The sequence below is a fragment of the Bos grunniens genome, chromosome 8, assembly GCF_055505025.1.
Source record: "Bos grunniens cultivar Pamir isolate PY7600 chromosome 8, Bosgru_T2T1.0, whole genome shotgun sequence".
NCBI classification, from domain to species: domain Eukaryota; kingdom Metazoa; phylum Chordata; class Mammalia; order Artiodactyla; family Bovidae; genus Bos; species Bos grunniens.
In genome coordinates, this window is record NC_141172.1 from 45,797,191 (window position 1) to 45,824,750 (window position 27,560).

Here is a 27,560-nt window from a genome sequence, read left to right on the forward strand (position 1 = left end):
AGCAATGCATGTGTGTTGATCATTTTTAAAACAGTCACCATTTTCTAACAATAAGAGATCTCTCTTTGAATGGTATTCATCAGGGTTTCCTAAAAGGATTTACTAAAAAACTACATTTAAACCAGCTGTTTAAGTGAATTTTCTCTAGGTCAGGGCAGATGACAAGTAGAAGAAAGATGGATTACTTACTGCTTTTAACTGATCTTTGCTAAAGTATATATGTTAGATTATTCCTTAAAAAAAAAAAAAAAAACTTAATTTCCAAACCCAGTGCATTGGGGCCATTTTTCTTTATATTTCCTTTTGTTTTACCATTTGTCATCCTTCCTTATCAAGTGTCCTTGTATCAATTAGGGAAGATATCTGGTAGGATTTTGACTTTTTTCCCCATTAGTCTGTGGCAGAATCTGCTGAAGAACAGTGCAATATTGTTTGCCTAGCCATTCATAATGCCACAACAAGAGCCATTTGTTTTAATTAGTTATGTTAGAGGTTCCTAGCATCTTTCCAGATGTGTGCGCAAGATGATGAATAAATGTAGCATTCCAGGCTCTTAAAAATTAATTGCTTAAAATAAAGCCCTGCACAACCCAACTGCTGTATGCCTCTATGCACATTGATTCACACACATGCAAATTGTTGGGCTCATTTATTAATTGTTCTATCTTGGTGTCCCAACTTTGGTTCCTAATTGCTATAATTTTATGCAATTTCAGGAAGAAACTCTAATCTTATTCCCCTTTCCTCTGTAATTCTTTGGATCCAAGCTCTATGCATGTCATTACTGCATCTTTGAAACTGTCCGGGGCTTATTACCCTACTGGACTGAAAACTGCTTAAGGGCAGCTACTATCATATTTACTTTTGAAATCACAGAATCTAGTGTCTTCCATATTGAAGGCACTACAATATATTGTTGGATTAATGAAAGCCTTTCTTAACTTTTTCAGATGAATGGCCAATGATATATTCTTAGAAAAAGTAAACAAATATGCACAGAAACGGAACGCTGCCTACCATTTAAGGGGATTAAGAACTTTGATCTATACATACTTAGCTCAGTCTATTCAGAGAGTAAAGTCCTAGGTGGTGAAACACACAGATTAAATACTATTGAAAGTCACAGGGAAGCTGATAGAGAAATTCTGTCCTCTTGTTCATTGCTCCATAATGACACCAAAGAACTTGGGTCTTTTATGTCTACTGCAAACAAATCCTGATAGTTCAGCCAAGTGAACAAGATACCCAGGAGCATTTGTTATGTTGGCTTATGAAAGACTAAGCAAACAAGGATAGTAAATATATGGTTCCATTTACAGCTACATCCTATGGCCATGGCATTCAGATTGTATGCAAGGCTAACAGTGAATCAATGGCCAAGTCACAATATTAAATCACACTAATTTCCCACTGGGTCATTCCTACTGTACTGAATACTATCTGCTTTAGTGGTTTATTTGGAATTTTCTCTTTTATTTTTCATCTTAACAGTAGTCTAAAGTTTTCTTTTGTTGGGCTGAGTAATTATCTGGTTAAACTGTCCTCAAAAGCTTTAACATGAAGAATTCAGTATTTCCAAGTAACCAGAAATTTGGACTAAATTTCTTTTGTTGTTGTCACCCATGGCAAGGTAAATGTGGAGAACACCTTCTAGATCTCAGGATTTGTGGGAAGGCTTGCCATTCTTTATCATAAATGAGAGTAACCTTCTAATCAGTCATAAGTATACCTTTAATAGGGATTTATGACTCTTGTTTATGACTCTGTGCATCATATTGGGGTTTCTTCTGCCTTAATCTCTTTATGCTCTACTGAGTATGGTTTGTTGTCTGCACCTTAAGGACTAGATGGACAATATACTTTCAAATTACAGAGCTCAAAACTGAACTGCTTTTATAACTTCAGTAAGGTATATTCCTTTTTCCTTTTTTCCTCCCCTATATGTCACATATTTATAGTCATTAACTTTGAGCTTTCTTTGGCTTCCTTCCACCTTTTCAAAATCTCTTACACAGTCTTTCCCAGACTATCATTTCCAATTATCTTTTTAATCTAGTCAATCAGAGTATATTTTTCACCTTCCCTTTAAGAAGGTAGGCTAGCTTCTTTTGAAGGCTATGTCATTAATGTCTAGGTTCCAGATGATCTTCAGAACAAACACATTGCAGTTAATTTGACAGAACCCTAAATGTGCAGTGTTCCTGGGTACTATTGTTAATTATAATCCATTGTAGATTTCTAGTAAAATTTTTATTTTTATTTTTTTTTTGCATTTCTTGGATGAACTATTGTGCCCTTCTTCATATTCTGTATCTACCTTCTCTGAATTGAGTCTTTTTGTTTCAACACTCCTGTAATATCCATTTACACAGCATCCAAGCCTCACAAGAGAATATCCCACATCCCACAGCATGCAGCCCACACAGTAACAAGAAATACCTTATCCATATGCCTTCCAGCCTGTTTCTATTGTTTTCAGGTTACAACTGTTGCTGAAGAATTGTTTTTAATTTTACTCTCTATTTATATAACCCATATGCTATGCTAAGTCACTTCAGTCGTGTCCGACTCTGTGCGACCCCATAGACGGCAGCCCACCAGGCTCCCCGGTCCCTGGGATTCTCCAGGCAAGCACACTGGAGCGGGTTGCCATTTCCTTCTCCAAATGCATGAAAGTGAAAAGTGAAAGTGAAGTCTCTCAGTGGTGTCCGACTCTTAGCGACCCCATGGACTGCAGCCTACCAGGCTCCTCCATCCATGGGATTTTCCAGGTAAGAGTACTGGAGTGGGGTGCCATTGCCTTCTCCATAACCCATATATCATGCTTCAATTGTATTTCTCAGTTTTAGGTTTTTACTTATCCTGATGTAACCCCTTTCACTGAATTTTATTTGTATCATTACACTATTTTTTAGTTGTTTTCTACTACTGTGTTATCTTACACCACTCCCTTAGCCCACAAAAAGGATACATTATTTACTCTTTGCCCACAAAAAGGGTACATTATTTACTCTTAGAACCCAGATTACAACACTGTAAAACCTACAGCTTCCCTAGTGTGGTTTAGAAGTCCTGAAACTGTATTTCCATTTATTTTGCAATGATGGTCCTTGGATTTTCTTTAAACTTTTACTTTCTATCCCTCTGTCCCCTGCAATACTACATGGTGCACTCCTTATTTTCATACTTTCCAGAATTTTTTGTACCATAAATGATAGATAGAAAGCACTGTGATGGAACGTAGGCACATTTACAAGGCATAATTGTAGCAAAGCCCCGTATTTCTACCTGACTGACAATCACTGTCTCCTTTAAGCTCCTTGGCGCCTTCCATTTCACCTTAAGATGAGTTTTCCATTTTCCTCCAATTCCAGCTGCCTTTCAGAGAAGGGAGCACGCTGGCATGAAAATACTCAGTAAAGATGAGTCAGAGTATATTACCATTAGTGCAGGGCCTCACTAGAGAGAAAGAATTATGAAGGTGCTGACCTGGTAATATGCTGACCATCACACCTGAGGTAGATTGCATGTGTACTTTCAATTGAATTGATTTTTCCAGCTGTGTGAATGTGGCAGTCTGTGGATGTTCATACTTCCTCATTTGGACTCCTTGAGACAGTGGTTCATACCAGAATTTAGCATCAGAATTTGCCAGGACAGTGATTGAAAATAATAAGCAGAAGTGGTGATTCTACCCTGGATAAAACCAGAAGAAATCTTCATTTCTTTTCAAAGGCAAAAGGGTAAAGAGTTAGGTAGGAATTATCAGAGGGAAATGAAAGACAAGAAAACCCATTATAATTATTCCTCTACAATAATGCTTCTTGAGAACACTTGGCTACCACATGTAGTATCGTGGATTCAACATACTTTAATTGCCTGTTATTTTTGGCAAGGTGGCATTTTAAGTTTTTGTTCCCTAACTGCAGAATGGATAAATACAGCATTTGACTCATATGTTGATCCAGGATTATTTTTATTCTCCAGCACCTTCCAATGTCACACCAAAAAGAGGTACAACACTTTCTGGGCACTCCTCCTACAGATGGTCTAAAATATCCAGGCAGGACAGCAATCCTAATGGCTTTCAGAAGCATCTGAAACAATCCACAGTGTGGTTCAGCAGAAGTCACTTGGGGGAAATGTGTTCCTCTTCTGTGACTTCTGCGGCTTCCCTGGTGGCTCAGATGGTAAAGCGTCTACCCGCCATGCGGGAGACCTGGGTTTGATCCCTGGGTCAGGAGTATCCCATGGAGAAGGATATGGCAACCCACTCCAGTACTCTTGCCTGGAAAATTCCATGGACAGAGGAGCCTTGTAGGCTACAGTCCATGGGGTTGCAAAGAGTCGGACACAACTGAGCAACTTCACTTCACTTCTGTGACTTCAACATTCAGACCATATTTAAAATTAGAGCCCTCTGCAATGAAGGTGCTCTGCCAAGCCTTTAGCTTCACATATTACGACAGCTTGGTGCTTTTCTGATCTCACTTATCCTGAGAAAGCTGTCAGGGATGGCCCCTGCAGAGACAGCTGACCCAAATTATGGCTTCTTTCAGGGAAGGGAAACCCCTCTAGGACAAACAGGAAGCAATCTTTCTGCATAATGTATTCTCATTGGGAGCAAGTAAATAGTTTACTTTTCAGTTCAAAGCAGTGAATTCAAGGCACATAAGTTAGTTTTGGCTCAATGTGACCTTAAAATCAAGTCAAATGGAATGAGTTTACAATTCAGAGCCTTAAAATTCTATTTGGCTGAACGCTGAGGTTAAAGTGTTGAATTCCATCTCATTTTAGCTATTATTTTTTCTTTAGTCATTTCCAAAGTACTGCTAAGTTTTGGAAATAAAATAAAGAAAGTGCTAAACTGCTTTTCAGACCCATGACCAGGCTTTTGTGGTGCAAAAATAATCCCCTGAGGTGTGGTGTTTAAATGAAAAATAAATTTGAAAGTGTATATATTCAATGAAATAAAATTTCAATCTAGTTCAGATCCAGAGAAATTTAGATTCTTTTTTTTAAACTTGACTTTCCTCTTCCAGTTGTCAAACTTATCTAGTTTTATTACCATTAGTGCAAGTCACTCACTTGTGTCCGACTCTTTGCGACCCCATGGACTATATAGTCCATGGAATTCTCCAGGCCAGAATACTGGAGTGGGTAGCCTTTCCCTTCTCCAGGGCATCTTCCCAACCGAGGGATTGAACTCAGGTCTCCCGCATTGCAGGCAGATTCTTTACCAGCTGAGCCACAAGGGAAGCCCAAGAATACTAGAGTGGGTAGCCTATCCCTTCTCCATGGATCTTCCTGACTCAGGAATTGAACCGGAGTTTCCTGCATTGCAGGAGGATTCTTTACCAACAGTTCGCTGATTAAATAACAGAATTATCCGCCATCATAAAGGAAAGGGATCTTGCCCTTTACCTCATCAATCTAGACCCCTCACACAGTTAATAAGAAGCTGACAATAAAGTGTGTATCTGCTAATTTGGTCCACAGGACTGACACACCCTGAAAAGGGAGGTGGGCTGTTTTACCTTTTTTTTTTTTTCCATTAGTATGCACAGAATAAAAGTCTTCACAGAATCAAGATAAATTATAATCACTTCATCTTGCAATCTATCAATCATGTCATTTACATAGAAGAAACTGATGTGAGTTTGATAAGTTTTGTTCTTATGTTAACTAGAAAACAAAATACCGTTTCTTATTAGAAAGGTCTCAACAAATTACACACAGAATGCAAAATAACAATGAATTTCCTCAGTTTTACCTAACTGCCTTCCCCTCCAATAGGTAAAACATTGGTGCAGAACATATATGGTGGATGGGTAATTAAGTGAATTAGTGCTTGCTGCTGCTGCTGCTGCTGCTAAGTCACTTCAGTCGTGTCCGACTCTGTGCGACCCCATAGACAGCAGCCCACCAGGCTCCCCCGTCCCTGGGATTCTCCAGGCAAGAACACTGGAGTGGGTTGCCCTTTCCTTCTCCAATGCATGAAAGTGAAAAGTGAAAGTGAAGTCGCTCAGTTGTGTCCGACCCTCAGCGAACCCATGGACTGCAGCCTTCCAGGCTCCTCTGTCCATGGGATTTTCCAGGCAAGAGTACTGGAGTGGGGAATTAGTGCTTAATTCACTAATATCAGTGCAGTTGGAAATCAAAGCCAGTTCTGGGCCACTCCAATGCCAGGACCTGGGAGTCCTGGCTATGGTAGGTGGTGTGGTCTGAGAACCCTTAGGTCTTCCCAAAAGCAAGCCCAATGTGGGGTTATGTCTATAACCAATTCATTAGTGCTGCATCTTTTGATTCATTTTATCAACCCTGGAATAACTAAAAAATAGAAATTAAAAAAAAAAACATACATCATGTCACTTTCTCTTAAGATTTTTACATTTGTTCTTTCTATTAAAGTCATCTAAAGCTTTATGGATGGAGGAACCTGGAAGGCTGCATCCATGGGGTCGCTGAGGGTCGGACACAACTGAGCGACTTCACTTTCACTTTTCACTTTCATGCATTGGAGAAGGAAATGGCAACCCACTCCAGTGTTCTTGCCTGGAGAATCCCAGGGATGGGGGAGCCTGGTGGGCTGTCGTCTATGGGGTCACACAGAGTCAGACACGACTGAAGTGACTTAGCAGCAGCAGCAAAGCTTTACTATATTTCAGCAAATCTAAGATTTATGCTACTTCGTAGATCTGGTATCCCAAAGTTACACTATTCCTACTGATCTACATGATTTCTAAACAGGCATACTGAATTATTCTAAATGCCTTGGTGCCATACAATGTCCACTAAGAAAAAAAAAAAAAAAAAAAAAGCCAGGAACAATAGAGACATTGTAAAAAATAAAACCAAACACTCTTCTCTTCTTTTGTCCTCTTATAAAAACAGCAATTCTCTAGCTCCGAAAAATTAGCATTTTTGAGGTGGAATCCAAAGCAAAAAATCATTCTAATGAAAGGAGGACTACATTGTCGATCCCCATGCGTCTAAGGCAGCTATTCTGATTTCTAACCCAAGAGGGAGTATGAGACACACAGCATCTATTATGTGGTGGCAGTAACTTGGAACTCAGTCACTTCTGTTTTTCCTTTGCTACTCAGTTGGCAGAGGCATATGTGAAAGAGATGAGAGCTGCCCAAGATGGTTTTATATAACCCCAAGGAAGAAAGGAAAAATCTTTGGAATGGCAGGCACACCACAGACCAGGTACTGGGTCTTAGGTGCCCCCTTATGGTTGACAAGCTAATAGAGATGGGGAAAGTGAGGAATGAAGGGGTGAAGAGGGATAGAGGGTTCCAGTCTTGTTTCTTAAATTCATCTTTTCCCTTTCTGTGCTCCAGACATACTGACCTTCTTTTAGTTCCCCAATGAGCGCCAAGTTCCCTTTCTGTTTTTGTTCTTTGTACATGCTGTTCTTCCCTGTGTTTAGAATGCTTTAATTCATACCATTTGCCTAACTCTTATCCACCCTTCAAAGTTCACCTTTGACATCAACTCAAAGAAGCATTCCCTGACTCCATGTACTACGTATTTTTATGTACTATATGCCATAAGCCATCATCAGTGGCTTGAAATACTTCACTGAAACTGGACCCAATGGTTTTAGCTTTGAAACTTTAAAAACAAATGTTGGTCTCCAGAAAACCATCTAATACAAGCAAACACACTTCTTTTTAATGAGAGCTCTCAGAGAAAATAAAGACAAACTTTGAGACACACACAATTACTCTACATTGAGGTTTTCACTATAACTTCATCCATTATGTTGATCATTTTTCTGTTTTGGCTCTTTTCTCCTTCCATTTATTATACATGTCTATTCTCTAGTAATACCTACTACACCTCAGATATAACAGGCATTCAAGGAAGGCTTATTTAGTTAAGGATGACCAATTTATTAACTCTTTAACATTACTTAAATGTAAACTCAAACTTCAAACTTAAATGTAAACTCAATGAACTACAAAATAAGTAAAGGGCTTAGCTCTAATTTTAAATTATCTTTTATCCTTAACATCCCTTTCCCCCCCTTAACTTTTTGTTTGAAAAATTTCAAATATGCTTTTGAGTTGAAGTAACAGGGAAGCCTGGTGAGCTGCCGTTTCAGGGGTCGCACAGAGTCAGACACGACTGAGGCGACTTAGCAGCAGCAGCAGCAGCAACAGTATAATGAGCACCTCTATACTTTCAGCTAGAGCTATTCTCCACATATATCCTTCAGAATTACTTGAACACAATTGCAGATATTCTGACACTTTATCCCCAAATTCTTCAACATATATCAGTAAGAACCATAATATTTTCCTATATAACTACAAAACCAATATCACAACCAAGAAAAGTAACATGGAAAAATATAACTTAATATATAGTTCATATTCAAATTTTCCAAAGATGTCTTTAAAAATTTTTGTTGCTGTTGGACCCAGGATTCAATAAAGGATTACTTACAGCATTTCATTGTCAAGTCTCTGTAATCTCTTTTAAACTAGAATAAATTTATTACCTTTATATTTATCTTTTCTGGATATTCATTATACTGACATTTTCAAAGGGTCCTGGGGTCAGTTACCTCATGATTTTTCAACAAACTGACTAGTCTCATTGTATGTAGTTTCAAGACTAGATTTAAATATTTTGAATCCTTTGAATTTTGCTTTTTTTTTTTTTCACTTGATACTATATCCTAGACTCATTCTAAAGCAGTTCTAAGACATTTTTCCTCATTCACTGTGTCCTCATGTTCAGAGTACTTCAGAGTACCATGAGAGTTTCCAGTTACCATACACTTTGGATTTTATCATTTGGGGACTTTCATATTTTTTCTGTAGTTAAACCAGAGTTTTCCTTATGAAAATCTGCTAAGGAAAAAGAAAACCAATGAACCAGAGTTGTTTAGTTTAATTCAGTAGAGATATGGAGCCTATTTTTGTTTTGACTAGAATACCACATGTGACACTGAGATGCACACTTTGGACAGTTCCCTACACCTTTGCTTCTAGCCTAATAATAATAAATCATGAGAGAGGTAAAGAAATTCTGAAGACACTACCAACCGTGAGTACACTGCTGATATCATCAGCATCTTTTTTAAATTGTGGTAAAATACACATAACACAAAATGTACCTTTTGAACCATTTTTAAAGGCATAGTTTGATGGCACTAAATACATTCACATTGTCCCACAACTATAACCAATATCCACCTCTAGAATTTTTATCATCTTCCCAAATGAAAACCATGTACTAAAGTGACTAAAAGTACAAAAGATTATAATAACTAGAAAAGAATCTACAGATATATTTTTTAGGATTAATGAGTGAAATAATTTGGTTCATTGGCTAAAAGGTCAATATATGAAAGTTAATTTATTTCTGTATTTCATTAACAGTTATATTTTTAAATTTAAAGAGTTTCTGCTTATACAAAAAATCTTCAAATACCTAGCAATAATTCTAACAAAATAAGTGAAAAAAGTCTAAGTACCCAGAAAACTGAAAAACATATACAGAGTGGAGATTTTTTAAAAATTAAATAATTGTGGAGTATATAGTAGATTCATGGGTTGGAATACTGATATTGTAAAGATCGAACCCAGGTCTCCTGCATTGCAGGCAGACGCTTCTACCTCTAAGCCACCAGGGAAGCCCGTAAAGATGCCATGTCTCTGCAAATTGATCCATAAACAATGCAATCTCAGTTTTAAGTCTAAGAGAGTTTTCTTAAAATGATAACCTGATTTTAGAATTTATAAGGAAATTCAAAGGGCCAAAAATAATCAGAACCACCATGAACTGGAATACTTACATGACCACATTTCAAGAATCAGGGGGGAGACGGAAGAAGATGGCAGAGGAGTAAGGTGAGGAGATCGCCAGCCTCCCCACAAATACATCGAAAACTCACCAAGATATGGAACAGCTCCCACAAAGCAAGCTCTAGGCAACAGCAGAAGACCCCAGGCCTCCAGGGGGACAGGCTAAGCTCCTTGAAATGAGTTTTTTTTAATTTTGTTTTTGATTTTTTTCAATTGCTTTTCCTATAGTTCCTTACCAGCTGTAGCTATTCCTGAAGATATATAAATCTCTTCCACATACATCTATTTATCTTTGCTTTTCTGTTTTTCCTTCTCTCTCTCTCTTTTTCTACCCTCTTTCCCATCCCCCTCATTTTCATTTTTCCCTCCCTTCTTCTCATTTTTTCTCCCTTTTTCCTTCACTCATTCTTTTTTCACCAAGTAAGTTAAATTGTTGAGCTCTCTTTGCTATATTCCCCAAGAGCCCTCTGCTCACGCTCAGTTTTCCAGATTGAGCATTAGCTAGCTCTGCTTTTAATTGGTTGATATCACTTTTGGTTTCCTTTGTTCACCAAGTCAGTCCCTGTACTTTTTTCTTTAGAATACTTTGGTTGTAACTGTATTTGTGGAAGTGTGTGTATATGTCCCATTATTTCTGTAGTTACCTGCTTGATCTGTTTGATCTCCTCCCACTAGAACACAGGCACAAGTCACCCCTAACAAAAAATCAACACAAACCCCTCAATCAACCTTTCCCTCCAATGGCAAAAACCAAAGGGAAGAGGAATACAACCCTAAAGCCTGGGAAAAGGAGACCTCAAGTGGAGCAAGTTACAAAAACAAAACAAAACAAAAAAGATGATGAAAAGACAGGGAAATACAGCATAAATGAAAAAGCAAGAAACTCACAAGACCAAATAAACAAAGAGGAAATAAGCAACCTACCTGAAACAGAAATCAGAGTAATGATAGTAAAGATGCTCTGAAGACTTGAAAATAGAATGGAGAAAATGCAAGAAACATTTACAGTTAATAGAATCACCAAGGACATAGAAGAAATAAAGAATAAGCAAACAGAGATGAATAACATAATTACTGAAATTAAAAATACTCTAGAAGGAACCAATAGCAGGATAACTGAAGCAGAGGAATGGATAAGTGAGTTGGAAGATAGAAAGGTGGAAATAACTGCTGAAGAGCAGAATAAAGGGAAAAGAATGAAAAGAATTGAGGATACCATCAGAGACCTTTGGGACAATATTAAATGCAGCAACATTAGAGTTACAGGGGTCCCAGAGGAAGAAGAAAAAAAGAAAGGCACTGAGAACATTTTGAAGAAATTATAGTTGAAAACTTCCCCAACATGGAAAGGAAATAGTCCATCAAGTCCAAAAAGTGCAGAGTCCCTGATAGGATAGACCCAAGGAGAAACACATTGATATTAATATTAAATATTAATCAAGTTAACGGAGATTAATTAAGCACAAAGAAAGAATATTAAAAGCAGCAAGCGAAAAGCAATATGTAACATACAAGGAAAACACATACAATTAACAGTAGATCTTTCTGCAGACCAGAACGGAATGGCAGGACGTATTTAAAGTTATGAAAAAGAAAAATCTACGACCAAGATTACCATACCCAGCAAAGATCTCATTCAGAAATGATGGAGATATCAAAAGCTTTACAGACAAGCAGAAGTTAAGAGAATTTAGACCTACCAAACCAGCCTTGCAACAAATACCAAAGGGACTTATATAGCCAGTAAACACAGGAGAAAGGAAAGATCTACAAAAACAAAGCCAAAACAATCAAGAAAATGCCAATAGGAACATATGTATCAATAATTATCTAAATTTAAAGGGATTAAATGCACCAACCAAAGATACAGACTGAATGGATAAAAAAAAAAAAAAAAAGACCCATATATATACTGCCTACAAGAGACACACTTCAGACCTAGAGATACATACAGACTGAGAGTAAAAGGATTAAAAAAGATATTCCACGTGAATGAAAACCAAAAGAAAGCCAGAGTGGCAATACTTATTTCAGAAAAAATAGACTTAAAAATACAGAATATTATAAGCGACAAAGAAGGACACTACAAAATAATCAAGGGATCAATTCAAGAAGAAGACATAACAACTGTAAATATTTATGCACCCAACATAGGAGCATCTCAATACATAAAGCAAACACTAACAGGCATGAAGAGGGGAAATCGATAGTAATTGACAATAGTAGGGGACTTTAACACCCCACTTACACCAATGGACAGATCATCAAACCAGAGAATCAATAAGGAAACACAAACCTTAAGTGAAACATTAGACCAAATGGACCTAATTGACATCTTTAGGACTTTCCATCCAAATGCAGAAGAATACACTTTCTTCTCAAGTGCACATGGAACATCTCCAGGTTAGGGCCAGATGACTTCACAGGGAAATTGTATCAAACATTTAAAGAAGAGCTAATGCCTATTCTTCTGAAACTCTTCCAAAAAACTGCAGAGAAATAAACACTTCCAAACTCATCCTATGAGGCTGCAATAACCCTGATGCTAAAACCAGGCAAAGACAATACAGAAAAAGAAAATTACAGGTCAATATCACTGATGAACATAGATGCAAAAATCCTCAACAGAATTCTCACACACAGAATTCAACAATACATTAAAAAGCTCATATACCATGATCAAGTCGGGTTTATTCCAGGGAAGCGAGGATTCTTCAATATATGCAAATTAACCAATGTGATACACCATATTAACAAACTGAAAGGTAAAAATCATATGATTATTTCAATAGATACAGAAAAAACCTTTGACAAAATTCAGCACCCATTTATGATTAAAACTCTTCAAAAAATGGGCATAGAAAAGCTACCTCAACATAGTAAAGGGCATATATGAAAAGCCCACAGCAAACATTATTCTCAATGCTGAAAAATGGAAAGCATTCTCTCTAAGATCAGGAACAAGACAAGGATGTCCACACTCCCCACTATTATTCAATATAGTTTTGGAAGTCCTAGCACAACAATTAGAAAATGAAAAGAAATAAAAGGAATCCAGATCAGACAAAAAGAAGTAAAATTCTGTTTACAGATGACATGATACTATACATAGAAAACCCAAAAGAAACTATCAGAAAATTACTACAGCTAATCAGTGAATTCAGCAAAGTCACAGGATACAAGGTAAATACATACAAATCACTTGCATTTCTATATACTAAAATGGAAACTCAGAAAGGGAAATTAAGGAATCAATCCCATTCCCCATTGCAACAAAAACGATAAAATATCTAGGAATAAACCAACCTAGGGAGACAAAAGACCTGTATACCAAAAAATTAGATACTAAAGAAAGAAATCAAAGATGACATCAGTCAGTTCGGTGCAGTCACTCAGTCGTGTCCGATTCTTTGCGACCCCATGAATCACAGCACGCCAGGCCTCCCTGTCCATCACCAACTCCTGGAGTTTACTCAAACTCACATCCATCGAGTTGGTGATGCAATCCAGCCATCTCATCCTCTGTTGTCCCCTTCTCCTCCTGCCCCCAATCCCTCCCAGCATCAGGGTCTTTTCCAATGAGTCAACTCTTCTCATGAGGTCGCCAAAGTATTGGAGTTTCAGCTTCAGCATCAGTCCTTCCAATGAACACCCAGGACCGATCTCCTTTAGGAGGGACTGGTTGGATCTCCTTGCAGTCCAAGGGACTCTCAAGAGTCTTCTCCAACACCACAGTTTAAAAGCATCAATTCTTCGGTGCTCAGCTTCCTTCACAGTCCAACTCTCACGTCCATACATGACCACTGGAAAAAATATAGCCTTCATTAGATGTACCTTTGTTGGCAAAGTAATGTCCCTGTTTTTTAATATGCTATCTAGGTTGGTCATAACTTTCCTTCCAAGGAGTAAGCGTCTTTTAATTTCATGGTTGCAATCATCATCTGCAGTGATTTGGGAGCCCCCAAAAAACAAAGTCTGACACTATTTCCACTGTTTCCACATTTGTTTCCCATGAAGTGATGGGACCAGATGCCATGATTTTAGTTTTCTGAATGTTGAGCTTTAAGCCAACTTTTTCACTCTCCTCTTTCACTTTCATCAAGAAGCTTTTTAGTTCCTCTTAACTTTCTGCCATAAGGGTGGTGTCATCTGCATACCTGAGGTTACTAATATTTCTCCCGGCAATCTTGATTTCAGCTTGTGCTTCTTCCAGTCCAGTATTTCTCATGATGTACTCTGCATATAAATTAAATAAACAGGGTGACAATATACAGCCTTGACATACTCCTTTTCCTATTTGGAACCAGTCTGTTGTTCCATGTCCAGTTCTAACTGTTGCTTCCTGACCTGCATATAGGTTTCTCAAGAGGCAGGTCAGGTGGTCTGGTATTCCCATCTCTTTCAGAATTTTCCACAGTTTATTGTGATCCACACAGACAAAGGCTTTGGCATAGTCAATAAAGCAGAAATAGATGTTCTTCTGGAACTCTTGCTTTTTCCATGATCCAGCAGATGTTGACAATTTGATCTCTGCCTCCTCTGCCTTTTCTAAAACCAGCTTGAACATCTGGAATTTCATGGTTCACGCTTAGCTGAAGCCTGGCTTGGAGAATTTTGAGCATTACTTTATTAGTGGGTGAGATGAGTGCAATTGTGCGGTAGTTTGAGCATTCTTTGGCTTTGCCTTTCTTTAGGACTGGAATGAAAACTGAACTTTTCCAGTCCTGTGGCCATTGCTGAGTTTTCCAAATTTGCTGGCATATTGAGTGCAGCACTTTCACAGCATCATCTTTCAGGATTTGAAATAGCTCAACTGGAATTCATCACCTCCACTAGCTTTGTTCATAGTGATGCTTTCTAAGGCCCACTTGACTTCACATTCCAGAATATCTATGAAGACCTACAAGACCTTTTATAACTAACACCCAAAGAAGATGTCATTTTCATTATAGGGGACTGGAATGCAAAAGTATGAAGTCAAGATACCTGGAGTAACAGGCAAATTTGGCCTTGGAGTATGGAATGAAGCAGGGCAAAGGCTAATAGAGTTTTGCCAAGAGAACACACTGGTCATAGCAAACACCCTCTTCCAACAACACAAGAGAAGACTCTACACATGGACATCACCAGATGGTCAACACTGAAATCAGATTGATTATATTCTTTGCAGCCAAAGATGGAGAAGCTCTATACAGTCAGCAAAAACAAGACTGGGAGCTGACTGTGGCTCAGATCATGAACTCCTTATTGCAAAATTCAGAATGAAATTGAAGAAAGTGGGGAAAACCACTAGATCATTCAGGTATGACCTAAATCAAATCCCTTATGATTATACAGTAGAAGTCAGAAATAGATTTAAGGGACTAGATCTGATAGAGTACCTGATGAAATATGGATGGAGGTTTGTGACATTGTACAGGAGACAGGGATCAAGACCATGCCCATGGAAAAGAAATGCAAAAAAGCAAAATGATTGTCTGAGGAGGTTTTAAAATAGGTATGAAAAGAAGAGAAGTGAAAATCAAAGGAGAAAAGGAAAGATACAAGCATCTGAATGCAGAGTTCCAAAGAATAGCAAGGAGAGATAAGAAAGCCTTCCTCAGCGATCAATGGAAAGAAATAGAGGCAAAGAACAGAATGGGAAAGATAGAGATTTAAAGATACCAAGGGAACATTTCATGCAAAGATGGGCACGATAAAGGACAGAAATGTATGGACCTAACAGAAGCAGAAGATAGTAAGAAGAGGGTGGCAAGAATACACAGAAGAACTGTACAAAAAGATGACATAAGTAGATGGAAACATATTCCATGATTCAGGGTTCAGTTCAGTCGCTCAGTCGTGTCCAACTCTTTGTGACCCCATGAATCGCAGCATGCCACTGGGAGCTAAACTCCAGTGGACCACCCACTTGTATAGGTGGAAATAAAACCACAATTGAAAACCAGGGGCAGTGTGGCTAAGGAAGAAGACTTAAAACCTTCCCATCAGCTGTACAAGTTGCAGGTTAAATCCACATGATCAAATAAGCAGACTCTGTGTCTATGGAATATATAAAAGGCCATTGAGAGCTTCCACAAAAGAAAATGCGCTAGCTCTGATAGTTGTGGACACTGGAGGCAAGAACACATAGGAGTAGGACCAGATTAGAATCTGAGCTGCCCCCACTGTGGGTCCAGAGATCAGTACAGTGTTGGAAGGCATTCTAGGGAGGTAAGGTGGACTGTGATTCCCAGTGCGGGAAAGGACTCTGACAGCAGTGACTCAAGAAAAACATTTATTATTCTTATTTTTTGACTTATTCTGTGATTCTTTTGTACTTTCCTTCTCCCCCCCACCCCTGCCCCCATTGTAGTTGTCAATTTTATTGGCACTAAGAAATCCAATTAATGTTTTGAGCTTTTTTTTTCTTTCTTCTTTTTCCTTAGTCACATTTTACATTGTTGTCATAAACATCTGCCATTAGGCTTTTGCAGTTCTGTGGAGTTTTCCTCTTTTTTTATTTTTATTTTCCCTTCTTTAAATTTTAATTTTTTAAACCTACTATTATTTTTCTACATTTATTCCTTTCTTTGCTTTTCCTACTGTCCTTTTCCCCTTCCACTTAATTTTTAATGTATATAAATCTTCTTTTTCTCCCTCTATTTAACTGTGCATATCTATTCTTTCTTTCTTTTCTTTCATTCCTTTCCTCTCAACATATTTGTTAGTTTTGTTTTCATTGCTTTATTCCTCACTTGGCACCTTGCTTTAGTTTTGTTTTCCAGTTCGTGCTTAAGTTAGTTTTGTTCTTAACTGGGAAATATAATTTTTTACTTCCCTTGTTTGCTGAATCAATCTACTGTACTTTATTTTTGTTGGACTGTTTTCACTTTGGTCATGGGTGTATATGTATTTGTGTATACTCCATTATTTTAATTATTATTTCTCTGATTTTGTAACTGCCATTTGTCTGGGGTTCATCTTTGGTTTCTCACTTTTAGATATTTGCTTTACTCTCCCTTAATGTCATAACAAACCACTTGTGAAATCTTCGTTCCTGACCAGAGATCAAACCCTGAGCCTTTGGAGTGGGAGCACTAACTCGAAGACCCTAGATACCAGAGAACTAAACCTAAGGAGTATCAAACACTGAGAACTCACACAAAGGAAACCACTTGAATACAAGACCTGGCATCACCCCACCACCAGTAGCACCCTGTGCAGGACACCTCATCTGAACAACAAACAAAACAAAAATACAAACCCAATCATCAGCAGTCAGGAGTACCACCTCACTCAGCCTTGCCCATTAGAAGAAAAACAAACAAACACTCAGCACAAATCTCACCCTAAACGAACCTCACACAAACCACTGGACCAACCTTAAAAGGGCAGAAACCAAAAGGAAGAAAGAATTCCATCTTCTTCAAGGAAAGAATTCAACTTTTCTTGAAGCCTGAGAAAAGGAGACCTCAAACACAATAACTTTAAAAAAAAAATGAAAAGGCAGAGAAATACTGCACAAATAAAGGAACAAACTAGAAACACAGAGGTCCAAATAAATGAAGAAGAAATAAGAAAATTACCTGAAAAAGAATTCAGAATAATGATAGTAAAAATGATCAAAAACCTTGAAAACAAAATGGAGAAAATGTAAGAATCAATTAACAAAGACCTAGAAGAATTAAAGAATAAGCATACAGAGACAAACAACACAATTACCAAAATGAAAAATACTCCCAAAGAAATCAATAGCAGAATATCTGAAGCAGAAAAACGAATCAGCGAGCTGGCAGAGAATTCAGTACCACCAAATCAGCTTTACAACAATTGTTAAATGGACTTACATAGTCAGGAAATACAACAGAAGAAAAAAGATCTACAAAATCAACCCAAAACATTAGAAAATGGCAATAGGAACATATATATCAATAATTACTTTAAATGTAAATGGATTAAATGCTCCAACCAAAAGACAAAGACTGGTTGAATGGATACAAAAACAAGACCCATGTATATACTGTCTACAAGAAATCCACTTCAGGCCTAAAGACACATATAGACTGAAACTTAGAGGATGGAAAAATATATTCCATGCAAATGGGAAGCAATCCTCATATCAGACAAAATGAGGAGTAGCAATCCTTATATCAGACAAAATAGACCTTAAAATAAAGAAGATTACACGGGATAAGGAAGGGCACTACATAATCATCAAGGGATCAATCCAAGAGGAAGATATAACAACTGTTAATATCTATGCACCCAACATAGGAGCACCTCAATACATAAAATAAACACTAACAGACATAAAGGGAGAAATTGACAGTAACAGAATAATAGTAGAAGACTTTAACACCCCACTCACACCAATGGACAGAACATCAAAACAGAAAATTAATAAGGAAAAAAGTCTTAAATGATACATTAGATGAGATGGATCTCATCGATATCTTCAGGACATTCCATACAAATACAGAAGAATCACCTTCTTCTCAAGTGCACATGGAACATTCTCCAGGATAGACCACATCTTGGGTCAGAAATCAAACCTCAGTAAGTTTAAGAAAATTGAAATTGTATCAAGCATCTTCTCAGACCAAAATGCTATAAGACTAGACATCAGTTACAGGGAAAAAAAAAAAAAACTGTGAGAAACAAAAACACATGGAGCTTAAACAACATGTTTCTAAATAACCAACAGATTATTGAAGAAATCAAAAGGGCAATCAAAAAATTTCTAGAACCAAGTAACAATGAAAACATGACAACTCAAAACCTGTGGGATGCAGCAAAAGCAGCTCTAAGATGAAAGTTTATAGCAATACAATCCTACCCCAAGAAACAAGGAAAACATCAAATAGACAACCTAACATTACACCTAAAGTAACTGGAAAAAGAAGAAAAAAAAAAAAACCCAAAATTAATGGAAGGAAAGAAATCATAAAGAAACAACCAGAAATAAATGAAAAAGAAATGAAAGAAATAGTAAAGATTAATAAAACTAAAAGCTGGTTCTTTGAAAAGATAAACAAAATTGACAAAGCCTTAGCCAAACTCATCAAGAAAAAAAGAGAGAAGAATCAAATCAACAAAATTAAAAATGAAAAAGGAGAGGTTACAACAGATAATGCAGAAATTCAAAGGATTATAAAAGACTATAATGAACAACTACATGGCAATAAACTCAATAACCTGGAAGAAATGGACAGATTCTTAGAAAAGTTCGATCTTCCAAGACTGAATCAGGAAGAAATAGAAATTACGAACAATCTAATTACAAGCACTGAAATTTAAGCTGTGATCAAAAATCTCCCCAAAAAACAAAAGACCAGGACCAGAAGGCTTCACAGGAGAATTCTATCAAACACTTAGAGAAGAGCTAATGCCTATCCTTTTAAAACTTCATAAAATTGCAGAGGAAGAAGCACTTCCAAATTCATTCTATGATGGCACCATCACCCTTATAACGAAACCAGACAAAGACAACATACAAAAAGAAAACTACAGGCCAATATCACTGATGAACATAGATGGAAAATTACTCAACAAAATCTTAGCAAATAGAATTCAGCAACACATCAAAAAGCTCATTCGCCATTATCAAGTGGGGTTTATTCAAGGGATGCAAGGATTCTTCACTATGAAATCAACCAATGTGATATACCATGTTAACAAATTGAGAGATAAAACCCATATGATCATCTCAATAGATGCAGAAAAAGCCTTTGACAAAATTCAGCACCCATTTATGATGAAAACTCTTCAAAAATGGGCATAGAAGTAACCTACCTCAACCTAGTAAAGGCCATATATGATCAAGTGAAAGAAAGTGAAAGTGAAGTCGCTCAGTTGTGTCTGGCTCTTTGCGACCCCATGGACTGTAGCCTACCAGATTCCACCGTCCATGGGATTTTCCAGGCAAGAATACTGGAGTGGGTTGCCATTTCCTTCTCCAGAAGATCTTCCTGACCCAGGGATTGAACCCGGGTCTCCCGCATTGTAGGCAGACGCTTTACTATCTCAGCTACCAGGGAAGTCATAGCATATATGATAAGCCCATAGCAAACATCATTCTCAATGGTGAAAAACTGAAAACATTCCCCCTAAGATCAGGAACAAGACAAGGGTATCCACTTTCACCACTATTATTCAACATAGTTCTGGAAGTCCTAGCTACAGAAATCAGAGAAGAAAAAGAAATAAAAGGAATCCAGATCAAAAAGAAGAAGTAAAGCTCTCACTGCTTGCAGATGACATGATACTGTACACAGAAAACCCTAAACATAGCATCAGAAAATTACTAGAGCTAATCAGCCAATTTAGCAAAGTTGCAGGATACAAAATCAATACACAGGAATCACTTGCATTTCTATATACTAACAATGAAGAATCAGAAAGAGCAATTAATGAATCAATTGCATTCATCATTGCAACAAAAGAATTAAATATCTAGGAATAAACTTAACTAAGGAGACAAAAGACTTGTACACAGAAAATTATAAGACTCTAATGAAAAAAATCAAAGATGACATAAACAGATGGAGAGATATTCCATGTTCCTGGCTAAGAGGAATCAATATTGTGAAATGACTATACTACCAAATGCAGTCCACAGATTCAATGTGATCCCTATCAAATTACCAATGGCATTTTTTTCACAGAACTAGAACAAAAAGTTTCATAATTTATATGGAAACACAAAACACCCTGAATAGCCAAAGCCATCTTTAAAAAGAAAAATGAAGCTGGAGGAATCAGGCTTCCTGACTTCAGGTTATACTACAAAGGTACAGTCATCAACAGTATGGTGCTGGTACAAAAACAGAAATATAGACCAATGGAACAAGATAGAAAGCCCAGAAATAAACCCATGCACCTATGGGTACCTTATTTTTGACAAAGGAGGCAAGAATATACAATGGGGCAAGGACAGCCTCTTCAATAAATGGTGCTGGGAAAACTGAACAGCTAATGTAAAAGAATGAAATTAGAATATTTCGTAACACCATACACAAAGACAAACTAAAAATGGATTAAAGACCTAACTTTAAGACCAGAAACTATGAAACTCTTAGAGGAAAACATAGGCAGAACACTTGATGACATGAATCAAAGCAAGATCCTCTATGACCCACCTCCTAGAGTAATGGAAATAAAAACAAAAGTAAACAAGTAGGACCTGATTAAACTTAAAAGCTCTTGCACAGCAAAGGAAACTATAAACAAGGTAAAAAGACAACCCTCAGAATGGGAGAAAATAATAGCAAATGAAACAACTGACAAAGGATTCATTTCCACAATATACAAACAGCTCATACAGCTCAATACCAGAAAAACAAACAACCCAATCAAAAAGTGGGCAAACAGACATTTCTCCAAAGAAGACATACAGATGGGTAACAAACACATGAAAATATGCTCAACATCGTTCATTATTTACAAGAAATGTAAATCAAAGCTACGTTGAGATATCACCTCACATCGGTCAGTATGGCCCTCATCAAAAAGTCTAGAAACAATAATGCTGGAAAGGGTGTGGAGAAAAGGGAACACTCTTGCACTGTTGGTAGGAATGTAAATTTATGCAGCCACTATGGAAGACGGTATGGAGATTCCTTAAAAAACTAGGAATAAAACCACCATATGACCCACCAATCCCACTCTTTGGCATATACCCTGAGGAAACCAAAATTGAAAAAAAAATACATGTACTCCAATGTTCACTGCAACACTATTTACAATAGTTAGAACATGGAAGCACTGACCTACTTGTCCATTGACAAATGAATGGATAAAGAAGCTGTGGTACATATATATACAATGGAATACTACTCAGCCATAAAAAGGAACACATTTGAGTCAGTTCTGATGAGGTAGATGAATCTAGAGTCTATTAGACAGAGTGAAGTGAGTTAGAAAGAGAAATACAAATATTGTATACTGATGCACATATATAGAATCTAAAAAGATGGTCCTGATGAATTTATTTTCAGGGCAGCAATGGAGAAACTGACATAGAGAACAGACCTATGGACATAGAGGTAGAGGAGGAGGGAGAAGGTGAGATGCATGGAGAGAGTAACATGGGTGATTTGCAATACCATATGTAATATAGATAGCCAATGGGAATTTGCTGTGTAACTCAGGGAACTCCAAAAAGGGCTCTGTGACAGGCTGAAGGGTGGGATGGGGAGGGGTATGGGAGGGAGGTTAGGGAGGGAGGGGACATGGGTTATACCTATGGCTGATTCTTGTTGACATATGACAGAAAACCACAAAATTCTGTAAAGCAATTATCCTTCAATTCAAAGAGTTTAAAAAAAGAATCAGGAAAAGCTATAACTGTGTGTTGGTACAAAGACGGGTAAATAGAACAATGTAACAGAATAGAAGGGCAGAAACAGATCCTTTCATCTATGGACACTAGACTTATGACTAAGATTTCACTGTAGAATTTCAGAAAACGGATAACATTTTAAAGAAATGGAACCAAAGTAGCAGATATTTATATGGAAAAAAATATATTTTGACTCCTACTCCTACCTCACATTGATACACAAAAGTTAATTTCAAGTAGACTGTAAATCTAAATATTAAAGGTAAAACAATAAAGCTTCCAGATCAAAATATTATGCAATATTTCTATAAACTTGGGATAGGCAAGTATATTTTAAATAGGGCAAAAGACAGTAACCAAAACAGAATAGATTGATAAACTGGATAACACTACAATTTTTTGGCTCAATCAGACAGTTTAATGAAAGTGAAAAAAAAAAAAGCCACAAAATAAACAAAAATAGGTTTAAATCTATTCAACCTCATTATTTATCAGGAAAATGAAAATCAAAACTACAATAAGGTAAAAACATCTACTCACTAACCTGGGTAAAACTAAAACAACTGCCAAGACTAACTGTTGGTGAAGAAATTGATCAAGTAGAATTCTCACGCATGTTAGTGAGATTATAGGATAGCAAAACTTAGAAACACTGTTTAGCAGTATTCATTAAACTTGAAAATATTCATATGCTATAACACAGTAATTATACTCTTAATATATGCCCAACAAAAAGTCTGTATGTACATACTCAAAGACAAGCAAAAGAAGACTTAAAATATTCACATTAGCCACATTTCTCTCACAAAGAGAAAAAATGCTCATCAGGATTGGATTAAAGACATTGCAAGACCGAGAGGAAAGAGTGTCAAGGTGAGAATCAAGACCTCCATCATGACCTCTCTCCACTTAATCCATACTGAAACAGAATCAGTCCATGGAGACCTATGAACCTGAAGCTCTGATGCTCATTTCAGCTCAGAGGTAGCAGGAAAAACCCAGGAGGGAGGCCCTTCTTCCAGGGAGGAGGGAAATTTTGAAAATCTACAAGGTAGTGCCTTTTTCAGGACCTCTCCTCACCTCCCTGGCAGTAGGATGTTCCTGGGACAATTTCAACTTCACTCTGCTTGAGAGACTGGACTCTGAAAAATCTCACCATTATCCAGAAGACTATTAGGGATATTTTTGACATCCTTTCTGGTGAAACAGATGTGGACCACTCAGTGTGTGTGGACTGTATTATCTTTTAAAGCTATTGGACATTCAACTCACCATCACAGAATCTGAGATTCAGAACTACAAGCGCTGTTTGGAAACCAGGGAATGGACAAGTGAAGATGAGAGGGAGATGCTGCAGGAGAAGCTGAAGAGCGTGGAGCTGGAGGAAGCAAGGCTGGTCCAGAAGGTGGAGGAGGTGGAGAAAAACCAAGAGTAGCAGCAGATCTTGAGGCAGCCCAGGAAGAGACTGAGATCCTGGACCAGCAGGAAAAGCAATACCAGAAGGACTACAGTAAATTGAAAATGGCAACAACTAGAACTACACAACGAGCTGAGAAGTGTGGAGAAGCAGCTATGATATGCTCAGATTCAGTGAAACCAGCTGGAGAAAACTAACGTTTTTAACACCACATCTGAGATCTGGCATGACGGCCCCTTAACCACCATCTATAAGTTCAGGTTGGGCTACTTCCCCACTGTTCCTGTGTGCTGGAATGCAGCCTGGAGACAGGTAGCTCTGCTGCTTTTTGCCCTGCTGGTTTGATTTCCTTGCAGTCCAAGGGACTCTTAAGAGTCTTCTCCAACATCACAGTTCAAAAGCATCAATTCTTCGGTGCTCAGCTTTCTTTATGGTCCAACTCTCACATCCATACGTGACTACTGGAAAAACCATAGCATTGACTATATGGACATTTGTTGGCAAAGTAATGTCTCTACTTTTTAATATTCTGTCTAGGTTTGTCATAGCTTCTCTTCCAAGGACAAAGCACCTTTTGATTTCATGGCTGAAGTCACCATCTGCAGTGATTTTGGAGTCCAAGAAAATAAAGACTGTCACTATTTCCATCTATTTTCCATGAAGTGATAGGACCAGATGCCATGATCTTAGTTTTCTGAATGTTGAGTTTTAAGCCAGCCTTTTTACTCTCATCTTTCACTTCCATCAAGAGGCTCTTTAGTTCCTCTTTACTTTCTGCCATAAAGGTGGCATTATCTGCATATCTGAGGTTATTGATATTTCTTCCAGAAATTTTGATTCCAGCTGTGTTTCATCCAGTCCGGCATTTTGCACGATGTACTCTGCATAGAAGTTAAATAAGAAGGGTGACAATATACAGCCTTGATGTATTCCTTTCCCAATTTGGAACCAGTCTGATGTCTGGTTCTAACTGTTGCTTCTTGACCTGCATACAGATTTCTCAGGAGGTAGGTAAGGCAGTCTGATATTTCCATCTCTTTAAGAATTTTCCACAGTTTGTTGTGATCCACACAGTCAAAGGCTTAAGTGTACTCAATGAAGCAGAAGTAGACGTTTTTCTGGAATTCTCTTGCTTTTTCAATGATCCAACAGGTGTTGGCAATCTGATCTCTGGTTCCTCTGCCTTTTCGAAATCCAGCTTGAACATCTGCCAGTTCTCAGTTCACATACTGTTGAAGCCTAGCTTGGAGAATTTTGAGCATTACTTTGCAAGTGTATGAGATGAGGGTGGTTGTGTGGTAGTTTGAACATTCTTTGGCATTACTTTTTGGGGGACTGGAATGAAAACTGACCTTTTCCAGTCCTGTGGCCACTGCTGAGTTTCCCAAATTTGCTGATATATTGAGTACAGTACTTTAACAGAAGCATCCTTTAGGATTTGAAATAGCTCAGCTGGAATTCCATCACCTCCACTAGTTTGGTTCATAGAGATGCTTCCTAAGGCCCACTTGATGCTTTCTTGCATCACCACAAATTTGACCAGGCTGTGATGGCTTTCCTGGACGGCATGCAACAGTTCAAGGGAGCGGCTGACAAAAGTGAGCCAGGTCTCTGTTTACCCTACAAGATTTATGTGAAGAAAGGCCTGACAGAAGACCTTGGAAGCAGTGGTGGGTTCTATCCCATCAGAACCCACTTGAACACAGAGGAAAACTAGACAAAGGCATTCAAGCTCCTGGTTATAAATTTCAAGTGTAGTCTCACATGAGTCTCCTTATAGTACCGTCAAAAATAACTTTTTCTATGAAGGGGAGATTGCTTTTTAAAATATTCTACTGTGAAAATGTTATCACATAAAATTTAAAACTGAATAATGATAAAATAAAGACACTGTGATATTTTACTACAAAAACTATTTTTCAGAAACAAAAATAATTATTGCTGAATGCAACACAGTGATGTCTCTTACAAACTTAATGTTAAATACAAGAAGCCAGACAAAGGATTAACTTTGTATCTCTCAATTTATATAAAATTCAGAATCAAATAAAACAAATTCATATAGTGTGTGAAGTCAGGAAAATGACTGGAGAAGGGCATGTAATAACTGAAGTGGTACAAACAAGGTTTTGGAGGTACTAGTAATGTTCTATTTATTGTGATAAATAAAGGAAGTATAGCCTGATAAATAATACATATATTACTATATAAATAATAAATAATATTATTTATTTAAACAAATAAATCAGGGTGTACAGTTATAATCTTTACGTATGCAATACTTGAATAAGAAAATTTATCCACAAAAGACTGACAATATGCAATTCAACAAACAATAATAAATCCATCATTCAAGTGTGAAGTAATCTAAAAGATGACTTAATTTTGACAATTGGTAGAGATAGTCTATTTCAACTTGGTATAAGGAATATTTATAATGGAGATGATTCACAGGGTACTATTTGGCACAACAGAGAAATTTATGATTAAATATTTACAGTTTTAAAAAGCTAATAATGTCTACTGATTTTCAACTTTTCAAATCAGACTATAAAGAAATAAAACAATTATTAATCATCAGAAAACAGAATGAAAGTGTTGAAAAGTTTAACCATGTATAAGACAATATGAGGTGAAAATGTAGGGTGAGCAGTAATGGCATTTAAGGTCCACAAAGGCCCAGAGAACAAACTAAAACTAGTGGTTTAGCCACAGCAAAAGTTAGAAGAGGGAATGGCCATTGGTTTAAGTCAGCTAAGACAGTGTATATTACAGCAGAAAATAGTGCACAACATCAAAAATGGAGAAATCAAGAGGTAGCAATATAAACATACTACTAAGAGATAAAAAAGGTAAACCAACAAAAGAAACTAAAATGCAATTAGTTCATAGTTCTTGCCTCCAGGAGGTTGGAATAAGAATGTAAGTGGAGCATGGGCTGTTGCTTTTCATTATAAATTAACATCACAATTAAATATAAAACAGTTAAAGCAAACTTGAAAAAGAGTAAAGTAGGAGGAAGCATTCTACCCCAAATCAAGTCTTACTATATGGATACATTACTCAAGATAATATGATATTTGTAAAGGGATGTGCACATAGATTAATGGAACTGAATAAATAACCCAGTAATAGACCCATACAAATATGTCAAACTGATTTTTGGCAAGGGTGTAAAAACAATTTATCAGGAAAGATAGTTTTTTTTAAGAAATGATACTACAGAAATTGGAATCCATAGACAAAATGGATAAATAAACAGGTGAACCTCAACTTAATCTCACACCTCATATAAAAATTAACTCAAGATAGATCACAGACTTAAATTGTAAAACATAAAACTGTAAAAATTTTAGAAAAGAAAACTCAGAAACGTTTTAGAAATGGAGAACAGGATAGTGCTTGCCAAGGTTTGGGAGGGGAGGTACAGGAGGGGAGGTACAGGAAGAAGACAGTGCGGTTATAAAAAGGGCAATACAAAGAATCCTTGTGGTGACAGAACTCTTCCATACCTTGACTGCAGTTTAGATACATGAACATACTCTGTGATAGAACTGTAGAGAACTAAGCACACACACACACATACGAAGTAAAACTTGGACAGCAAAGTGGATAAGATATTAATGTCAATATCCTGGCTGTGATATTATACTGCAGTTTTGCAAAATGTTACTATAGGTGGAAATCAGGTAAAGGATACTCAGGGTCTCTCTGTATTATTTCTTATAACTGTGTGTAAATTTTGCATTTATCTCAAAATAAAAAGTTTTAATTAATTATTAAACACAAAATATATATCTTCTTTATAAACTCAAAGAAAGAATATATATGTAATGGATGGACATAGAAGATATTAAGTGAAATTAGTGAAATAAGTCAGAAAAAGACAAATATTTACCATATGATTTCACTTATATGTGGAATCTAAAAAATAAAACAAATGAACAAACATAACAAAACAAAAACAGAGTCAAAGATACAGAGAACAAAGAGGTGT

The 27,560-nt window shown here is 37.1% G+C and overlaps 1 protein-coding gene and 1 pseudogene across 8 annotated transcripts in view; one reads left to right on the top strand and one right to left on the bottom strand.

Moving 5' to 3' along the window:
• Positions 1 to 27,560, bottom strand: part of TRPM3 (transient receptor potential cation channel subfamily M member 3) — a 612,777-nt gene that overhangs the window by 477,048 nt on the left and 108,169 nt on the right. The gene's annotated exons all lie outside the window — the stretch shown is intronic.
• Positions 23,084 to 24,009, top strand: LOC147367014 (beclin-2 pseudogene; annotated as a pseudogene).